This window comes from Mandrillus leucophaeus, unplaced genomic scaffold, assembly GCF_000951045.1.
Source record: "Mandrillus leucophaeus isolate KB7577 unplaced genomic scaffold, Mleu.le_1.0 Scaffold448, whole genome shotgun sequence".
NCBI classification, from domain to species: Eukaryota; Metazoa; Chordata; class Mammalia; order Primates; family Cercopithecidae; genus Mandrillus; species Mandrillus leucophaeus.
In genome coordinates this window covers 1,528,658-1,538,699 of record NW_012104787.1, presented here as the reverse complement: position 1 = coordinate 1,538,699, position 10,042 = coordinate 1,528,658, and the positions used below count along the sequence as shown (strand labels likewise).

At 36.2% G+C, this 10,042-nt stretch overlaps 1 protein-coding gene across 7 annotated transcripts in view; it reads right to left on the bottom strand.

Moving 5' to 3' along the window:
- GPHN (gephyrin) overlaps window positions 1-10,042 on the bottom strand; it is a 767,219-nt gene that overhangs the window by 475,035 nt on the left and 282,142 nt on the right. The window lies entirely within an intron of this gene.

The following is a 10,042-nucleotide window of genomic DNA, read 5'->3' as shown; positions in this document are numbered from 1 at the left end:
AAAAAAAAAAAAAAAAAATACTGTCTAAATAAGACCAAATAGTTCCATGTTAGCATATTTTACAGGTTTCCACAAAAGTGCAGGAAAAACAAATATAAAACACCAACTTAGGCTATATAATTGATTCTTAGTAAAGTTCACATTCCATAGCACTTGAGATATAATGACAACTTCTCTGAAGTCTACAAACATCAAAGCCTATTTTAATTTTTTTAATGGCGAAAAAAATTAGTGTAATTTCTGTATAGGCACAAAAGTAAAGTGAGCTTGGTATAACAAGATTACTATAGAAATAAAACTTATTTAATAATTTTACAGAATAGTAGAAAATAGGTAGATCTTATTTCTATTGTTGCATTATTTATATTACTCTAGAAAACCTTAATAAGATTTAAGATTGTGTTTTAAAAGGCCTATCTTACACATTTCTTCACCTGTTGCATAACTTACATATATGATTCACTATAGAGAAAAGTGCATTTCACAGTTTTATCATTATCAGATTATCTGATTATTATCTTTTATATATACTTATTATCATTCTATATTATGATACTAAAGTCCCTAATAGTATAAATTGAATATTCAGTATAATTAAATTACTATCAGTGTTCCCTCCTAAATTTGTGGTGGGAGTGTAAAATGGTACAGTCACTTTGGAAAACTTTAAGTTTCTCAGAATGCTGAAGACAGAGTTACCATATGACCCAGAAATTTTACTACTACTAAGTACTTATCTAAGAGAAATAAAAACATAATATTTGTACAAACACTTGTAAATGAATGTTCATACCATTATTGATAATGGACGAAAGTAGAGAACTCAAATATCCATTAACTGATGAATAGATAAACAAAATGTGATAAAATCAAATAATGGATTACTATCCCGAAATAAAAAAGAAAGAACTACTAAAACATTCTTCAATATAGAAGCACTTTAAAAAATGCTCAGTGAAAAAACCTAAACACAAAAATCTCTATATGTTGTATAGTTCTATTGCTATGAAAAGTCTAGAATAGGCAAATCTATAGTGATAGGAGGTAGATTTGTGGTTACACAGTCTTAAGCTGGAGGTGGGAGAGGAAAAAAAGTAACTGGTGAGGGGCACAAAGATTTCTTTTGGGATGATGGAAATGTTTGAAATTACATTGTGATGACAGTGGCAAAAATAAGTATCCTAAAAATCATTGAATTGTGCATTTAAAATAAGTAAATTGTATGGTATATAAGGTACATCTCAATAAAGCTATTTTTATAAATTATATTAGTTTTACTTTTCCCTTTCCAGTTGTGTGATTGCTTCATTAAGGCAGTCTAATAAATAAAACCAATAATGCAAGCAGTTTTCCTGTTGGATCAGTAGATTATCTTTTGTTTTTACATCAACTGATGTGTGAAAAGATAATAGAACATAACTTCTTTAAAAACTTTTTTTTTGGCAGAATAGAAACTTTATATCAGTTAGCTATGACTGCCACCCTAAAACTCAGAGGCTTAAAACAATCATAACTTATTATTTTTCCTAAATCTGTGCACTGCTTAAAAAATGGCTGCTCCAGGCTGGGCTCAACTGGGTTCATTCATGAGTACATGGCTAACTGAAGAATTATCTGACCCCAGATCAGATAACTGAAGAATTATCTGATCTGGGGGTAGCTCTCCCCCATGTATCTCTCATCCTTCTCCTGAGACCAAAAAATTGTCACACATATTCTTATTGCATGGTAGATGTACAAGAGAGTAAGTATATACTCAGGGGCTCTATCCATTGGTAATAACAAGTTAAGTGGTCAAATACAAATTCGTAAGGCAAGGAAGTCCACTCCACTCCCAACAGGAGGTTCCTAAAAAATTATATGGCAAAGGGCTTTGATGGACGTGTTCGAAAATCGGGACCAATAATAGAATCTACCATAAATTTTCACTATTGAAACACGTTTGTATATATTTTCTGTGGGTGTATCAGGATTCAATGTTACTAATTATATCTTACAATTATTTATTTAATTAATCTCTCGTTCTCTTTTTTTTTTTTTTAACTACTGCTACTCTTCACTTTAGGGATTCCTGACTTAGATTAACATGTTGGTCACCTGTCTCCAGTCCCAGCTCTTTCTTGTCCATTATAGTCTTGTGGTTTAAGAAATACATTTTTTGTTGTGCTTCGTTTTACTGTGCTTTTCACAACCTGAAGGTTTCTGGCAACCCCATGTCAAGGAAGTCTGCTGGGGCCATTTTTCCAAGTGCATGTGCTCACTTCACGTCTGTGTCACGTTTTAGTAATTCTCGCAGTATTTAAAACTTTTTCATTAATAGTATGTCTGTTATGGTAAACTGTAATAATTAATCTTTGATATTACTCTTATAATTGTTTGGGGTCAACATGAATTGAGCCCATATAAGACAGGGAACTTAATCAGTAAATGTTGTGTGTGTTCTGACTGCTCCACCAGCTGGCCATTTTCCTGTCTCTCTCCCTCTACTTGGGCCTTCTTATTCCTTGAGACACAACATCAACGTTAGGCTAATTAATAACCCTATAGTGATCTCTAAATATTCAAGTGAAAGGAAGAGTCACATATCTCTAACTTTAAATCAAAAGCTAGAAATGAATAAGCTAGAGAAGAAAGCATGTCAAAAGTTGAGATAACCAGCCCTTATGGCAAAAAGCCAAGTAGTGCATACAAAGGGAAAGTTTTCGAAAAAAATTGAAAGTGCTACTCCAGTGAATACACACATGATAAGAAAGAGAAAGCCTTATTGCTGATACAGAGAAAGTCTGAGTGGTCTAGATAGAAGATTAAACCAGCCACAACATTTCCTTAAGCCAAAGCCTAATCCAAGGCCCTAATTCTCTTCAATTCTGTGAAGGCTGAGAGAGGTGAGGAAACTGCAGAAGACAAGTTGGAAGCTAGCAGAAGTTGCTTCATGAGGTTTAAGAAGCCATATCTGTAACAAAAACATACAAGGTAAAGCAGCAAGTGCTAGTATAGAAGCTGCATTAAGCTATCCAGAAGATCTAACTAACATCATTGATGCAGGTGGTTATTCTAAATAACAGAGTTTCAATGTAGATAAAACAACCATAAATACTGGAAGAAGATGCCATCTAGGACTTTCATGTCTAGAGAGGAAAAGTCAATGCCTGGCTTCAAAGCTTCACAGGACAGGCTGACTCTCTTGGTAGGGACTAGTGGAGCTAGTGACTTTAAGTTGAAGCCAATGCTCACTGACCATTCTGAAAATACTAGGGTCTTCAAGAATTATGCTAAATCTATCCTGCAGGGCTCTACAAATGGAGAGTTTCTGCACAGCAAAAGAAACTATCAACAGAGTAAACAGACAACCTACAGAATTGGAGAAAGTTTTTGCAAACTATGTATCTGACAAAAGTGTAGTATCCAGCATCTAGAAGGAACTTAAACACACTTACAAGAAAAATCCAAACAAACCCATTAGTAAGTGGGCAAACTAAATGAACAAACACTTCTCAAAAGAAGACATACATGCGGCCAATAAGCATATAAACAAAAGCTCAACATCACTGATCATTAGAGAAATGCAAATAAAAACCACAATGAAATATCATCTCACAGCCATCAGAATGGCTATTAAAAAGTCCAAAAATAACAGATGCTGGTGAGGTTGCAGAGAAAATAGAATGCTTATAGACTGTCGGTGGGAGTATAATTAGTTCAACCATTGTGAAAGACAGTGTGGTGATTCCACAAAGATGTAGACACAGAAATACCATTCAACCCAGCAATCCCATTATTGGGTATATACCCAAAGTAATATAAATCATTCTATTATAAAGGCACATGAATGTGTAGGTTCACTGCAGCACTATTCACAAAAGCAATGTTTCTTTTAGGAGGCTTTAGAAGATCATGACCAAAATGTAAGTGCTAAAATTTTTTCAGTATCATTTACTATTTTTCTGCTACTTTTTAAAATTCTGTGACTTCTAAAAAAAAAAGAATACTATAAATACAGACTTGACATTGATATGAAAATAACACATAATTAATTCTGATCCAAGCCCAACAAAATTAGAAAATCAGCCAAATGACATCCCAGCAGTACAAAAACTTTATTTTGAGGTCAATTGTCCCAACTTACCTCGTTTGCTGGAATCCAAACCAAAGCAACCTAGTACAATTAGGAGTAATAGTAATATGAGGCAATAAGTCAGAAGTAGCAAAGTAATGAAGTCCTAGAATCGGTTTAATCAAACCTTAATTTCATTTGTTTTTGGATTCAAGCATCACATTTTCGGCACTGATAAAATATAAGAGGGCCAGTGATATATAGAATTTTACAAAACATTGGTAAGCTTTAATTTACCTTTTACCTGCTACCAAAAAATTAAAGAAGTACATGTTGACATTATTATGCATCAACTTTACCTGTGCTTAAAAAGGGTAGGGGGCACCAAGGTCATCCTCCTCCCTCACCTCCACTAAGTTAATGTATTTATATATTTTTCTCTCTACATCTTTTTGGAGCCTTAAGACCATGGCTGTTACTGGTGTCCTAGTCCTTTCCTTATTTCCTGACTTAGAAAACAGAGCACTACAATTATAAGTCTGATTTTAGTATCAGAGTAGTAATATGTCCTTGCAGAGCCAAAATTGGAATCCCAGCCAAGGAACGTCTTCTGAAAGAACTTGGAATCTTAAAAGAGATGAAGTGCAAAAAAATGAATCTAAACACAGACCTGACACCCTTCACAAAAATTAATTCAAAATGAATCAGATCTAAATGTAAAACACAAAAATATAAAACTCCTAGAAGATAATAGAAGAATATTTAGATGACCTTGGGTTGGTAATAACTTTTTACATATGACAGCAAAGGCAACATCCTTGGAAGAAAGAAACAACAGGTTGGATTTCATTAAAATTAAGAACTCTGTTGACAGCATAACTGGGTGACTATAGTAAACAATAATTTATTGCACATATAAAAATAACTAAGAGTATAAATGGATTGTTCGTAACACAAAGAAAGGATAAATGCATGAGGTGATGGATACTCCATTTACCCTGATGTGATAATTATGCATTGTATGCCTATATGAAAATATCTCATGAATCCTACAAATACACAGACCTACTATATGCCCACAAAAATTAAAAATTAAAACAACCCCTGCTTTGTAAAAGGCATTGCTAAGGGAATGAAAAGACAAGCCACAGACTGGAAGAAAATATTTTCAAAAGGCAAATCTGATAAAGAATTGTTATACAAAATATACAAAGAGATTTTAAAACTCAACAATAAGAAAATGAACAACCCTATTGAAAAATGAGCCAAGGACCTTAACAAACACATCACCAAAGAAGATACACAGATGGCAAATAATAATATGAAAAGATACTCCACATCATATATCATCAGTAAAATGCAAATTAATAAAACAAGGAGATATGACTATAAGTCTATTAGAATGTTCAATATTCAGAACACTGATAATACCAAAGGCTGGCAAGGATGTGAAGCAATAGGAAGTCTCATTTATTGCTGGTGAGAATGCAAAATGGTATAGCTACTTTGGAAGACAGTCTGGTGGTTTCTTACAAAACTAAACATACTGTACCACATGATGCAGCAATCACAATTCATGGTATTTACTCAAAGGAATTGAAAACTATGTCCACACAAAAGCCTGTATGTGGATATTTATACAGGTTTTATTCATAATGGCCAAAACTTGTAAACAACCAAGATGTCCCTCAGTAGGTGAGTGGATAATAACTCATTTATTTTTGCTAACTGGTAAAAAGAAATAAGCTATCAAACCATGAAAAGACATGAAGGAAACTTAAACACATTACTAAGTAAAAAAAGCCTATCTGAAAAGGATAAACACTATAAGAATCCAACTCTATGACATTTTGGAAAAGGTAGAACTATAGAGACATTAAAAATATCAGTGATTGCTGATGGTTTCTGGGAAGAAAGGGATGAATAGGTAGAACACAGAGGATTTTTAGGGCAGTGGAACTAGTCTACATTACACTACAGTTTGAGTACTCTGAAGCTGAAAATCTGAAATCTGAAATGCTCCAAATCCTGAAAAACTTTAAGCACCAACATGACACTACAAGGGGAAAATTCTACACTGAACATCTTTGCTTTCTTATAGTTCATTTTAGGCAAACTTTGCTTCATGCATAAAATTATTTAAAATATTGGATAAAATTACCCTGAGGCCATGTGTAGATGAAGCATAAATAAATTTAATGCTTAGATTTGGGTTCCATCTCTAATATCTCTCACTACACATATACACATATTCCAAAATCCAAAATCAGAAACAATTTGGTCTCAAAACATTTTGGATAAGGGATATTCAACCTGTATAATGGTGTCATAATACATTTGTCTACACTGATGGAATATAAAACACCAAACATGAATCCTACTATAAAGTATGGACCGGGTGATAATGATACATCATTGTAGGTTCAATGGCAACAAATATACCACTCTGGTAAGAAATGTTCATAATGGGGGAGACTATGCATGTAAGGGCACGGGGGTACATGGGAAAATCTCTGAGCTGTCTGCTCAATTTTGCTATGAACCTAAAACTACCAAAAAATAAAGTCTATTTAAAAAGTCTATAAATGTTGTGAATTCCAACAAACATCAATTAAAGGTATGTTATTACAATTCCATATACCATAGAAAGCCTGTGACAGCTTTTGCAATTTAAATTTAAAAATAAGTTTATTATATTAAGTACTATAGTAAAAGTATTTTTTTTTTTTTTTTGCATTATCAAGTAATGGGGGAATTAACCTATGGTTTGCTTGACTTTAAAATTTTTTGTTGCATAATTAGTGTAAACTATTGTTAAATCAGTATTTCTCAAAGATGATAGCTTGAACAGTGATATTAAGTAATTAATATTATTGGCTAAATGAATGACAAAATAAGCTTTAGGATGTACCACATTCCATTATTTCAACTCCTAATGGTACATGATCCTACTGATTGATACATCATCACAATTTATTAATACAGAAATAGGAGTAGATGTGGATATCTTTTTATTTGATGTTAACATTATAGTTCACTACCTAAGTAAATAATTTGGCATTTAAAATCTTAAAGGAGGGGGGAGATCAAGATAGCTCAATAGGAACACCTCCAGCCTCCAGTTCCCAGCATGAGCGACACAGAACGGGTGATTTCAGCATTTCCAACTGAGGTACCGGGTTCATCTCACTGGGGCGTGTTGGACAGTGGGGGCAGGACAGGGGGTGCAGCCCAACGAGCCAGGTCCCAAGCAGGGCAAGGCATCACCTCACCCTGGAAGCAAAAGAGGGAAGGGAATTCCTTTTCCTAGCCAAGGGAAACCGTGATACACAACACCTGGAAAATCGGGTCACTCACACACATCCTAATACTGTGCTTTACCAAGGGTCTTAGCAAACAGCAAACGAGGAGATTATATCTCGCACCTGGCTCGGAGGGTCACATACTCACGGAGCCTCCCTCATTGCTAGCACAGCAGTCTGAGATCAAACTGCAAGGCGAAAGGGAGGCTAGGGGAAGGGCGGCCGCTATTGCTGAGGCTTAAGTAGGTAAACAAAGCCACCTGGAAGCTCGAACTGGGTGGAGTCCACTGCAGCTCAAGGAGGCCTGCCTGCCTCTGTGGACTCCACCTCTGGGGACAGGGCACAGCTAAATAAAAAGCAGCAGAAACCTCTGTAGATGTAAATGTCCCAGTTTAACAGCTTTGAAGAGAGTAGTGATTCTCCCAGCACGGAGGCTGAGATCTGAAAACAGACAGAATGCCTGCTCAAGTGGGTCCCTGATCCCCGAGTAGCCTAATGGGGAGACATCCTCCACTAGGTGCAGACTGACACCTCACACCTCAAACGATCAGGTACACCTCTGAGACGAAGCTTCCAGAGCAACAATCAGACAGCAATGCTTGCTGTTCAGCAATATTCTCTCTTCTGCAGCCTCCATTGCTGACACCCAGGCAAACAGGGTCTGGAGTGGACCTCAACAAACTCCAACAGACCTGCAGCTGAGGGTCCTGACTGTTAGAAGGAAAACTAACAAACAGAAAGGACATCCACACCAAAACCCCATCAGTACGTCACCATCATCAAAGACCAAAGGTACATAAAACCACGAAGATGGGGAAAAGGCAGTGCAGAAAAGCTCGATATTCAAAAAATCAGAGTGCATCTCCCCCTCCAAAGGAATGCAGCTCCTCGCCAGTAACAGAACAAAGCTGGACAGAGAATGACTTTGACAAATGAGAGAAGAAGGCTTCAGTCGATCAAACTTCTCAGAGCTAAAGGAGGAATTACGTACCCAGCGCAAAGAAACTAAAAACCTTGAAAAAAGATTTGACAAATGTTTAACTAGAATAATCAATGCAGAGAAGTCCACCTGATAGAGATGAAAACCATGACATGAGAACTACGTGACAAATGCACAAGTTTCAGTAACCGACTCGATCAACTGGAAGAAAGACTATCAGTGATTGAATCTCGAATGAATGAAATGAAGAGAGAAGAGAAGTGTAGAGAAAAAGGAGTAAAAAGAAATGAACAAAGCCTCCAAGAAACATAGGATTATGTGAAAGGACCAAATCTACATCTGACTGGTGTACCTGAAAGTGACGGGGAGAATGGAACCAAGCTGGAAACCACTCTGCAGGATATTATCCAGGATAACTTTCCCAACATAGCAAGGCAGACCAACATTCAAATTCAGGAAACACAGAGAACGCCACAAAGACACTCCTTGAGAAGAGCAACTCCGAGACATATAATTGTCAGATTCACCAAGGTTGAAATGAAGGAAAAAAATGTTAATTAAGGGCAGCCAGAGAGAAAGGTCGGGTTACCCAAAGGGAAGCCCATCAGACTAATAGCAAATCTCTTGGCAGAAACTCTACAAGCCAGAAGAGAGTGGAGGCCAAAATTCAACATTCTTCAACAAAAGAATTTTCAACCCAGAATTTCGTATGTAGCCAAACTAAGTTTCATAAGTGAAGGAGAAATAAAATCCTTTACAGACAAGCAAATGCTGAGAGATTCTGTCACCACCAGGCCTGCCCTACAAGAGATCCTCAAGGAAGCACTAAACATGGACAGGAATAACCGGTACCAGCCACTGCAAAAACATGACAAAATGTAAAGTCCATCAATGCTAGGAAGAAACTGCATCAACAAGTGAGCAAAATAACCAGCTAATATCATAATGACAGGATCAAGACCACACATAACGATATTAACCTTAAATGTAAATGGGCTAAATGGTCCAATGAAAAGACACAGACTGGCAAATTGGATAAAGACTCAAGACCCATCAGTTTGCTGTATTCAGGAGACCCATCTCACATACAGAGACACACATAGTCTCAAAATAAACAGATGGAGAAAGATCTACCAAGCAAATGGAAAACAAAAAAAGGCAGGGGTTGCAACCCTAGTCTCTGATAAAACATACTTTAAGCCAACAAAGATCAAGAGAGACAAAGAAGGCCATTACATAATGGTAAAGGGAACAATTCAACAAGAAGAGCTAACTATCTTAAATATATATGCACCCAATACAGGAGCACCCAGATTCATAAAGCAAGTCCTTACAGACTTACAAAGAGACTTAGGTTCCCACACAATAATAACGGGAGACTTTAACACCCCACTGTCAACATTAGACAGATCAACAAAACGGAAACTTAACAAGAATATTCAAGAATTGAACTCTACTCTGCACCAAGCAGACCTGATAGACATCTACAGGACTCTCCACTCCAAATCAACAGAATATACATTATTCTCAGCACCACATCGCACTTATTCTAAAATTGACCACATAGTTGGAAATAAAGTACTCCTCAGCAAATGTAAAAGAACAGAAATTATAACAAACTGTCTCTCAGACCACAGTGCAATCAAATTAGAACTCAGGACTAAGAAACTCAATCAAAACCGCTCAACTACATGGAAACTGAACAACCTGCTCCTGAATGACTACTGGGTACATAACGAAATGACG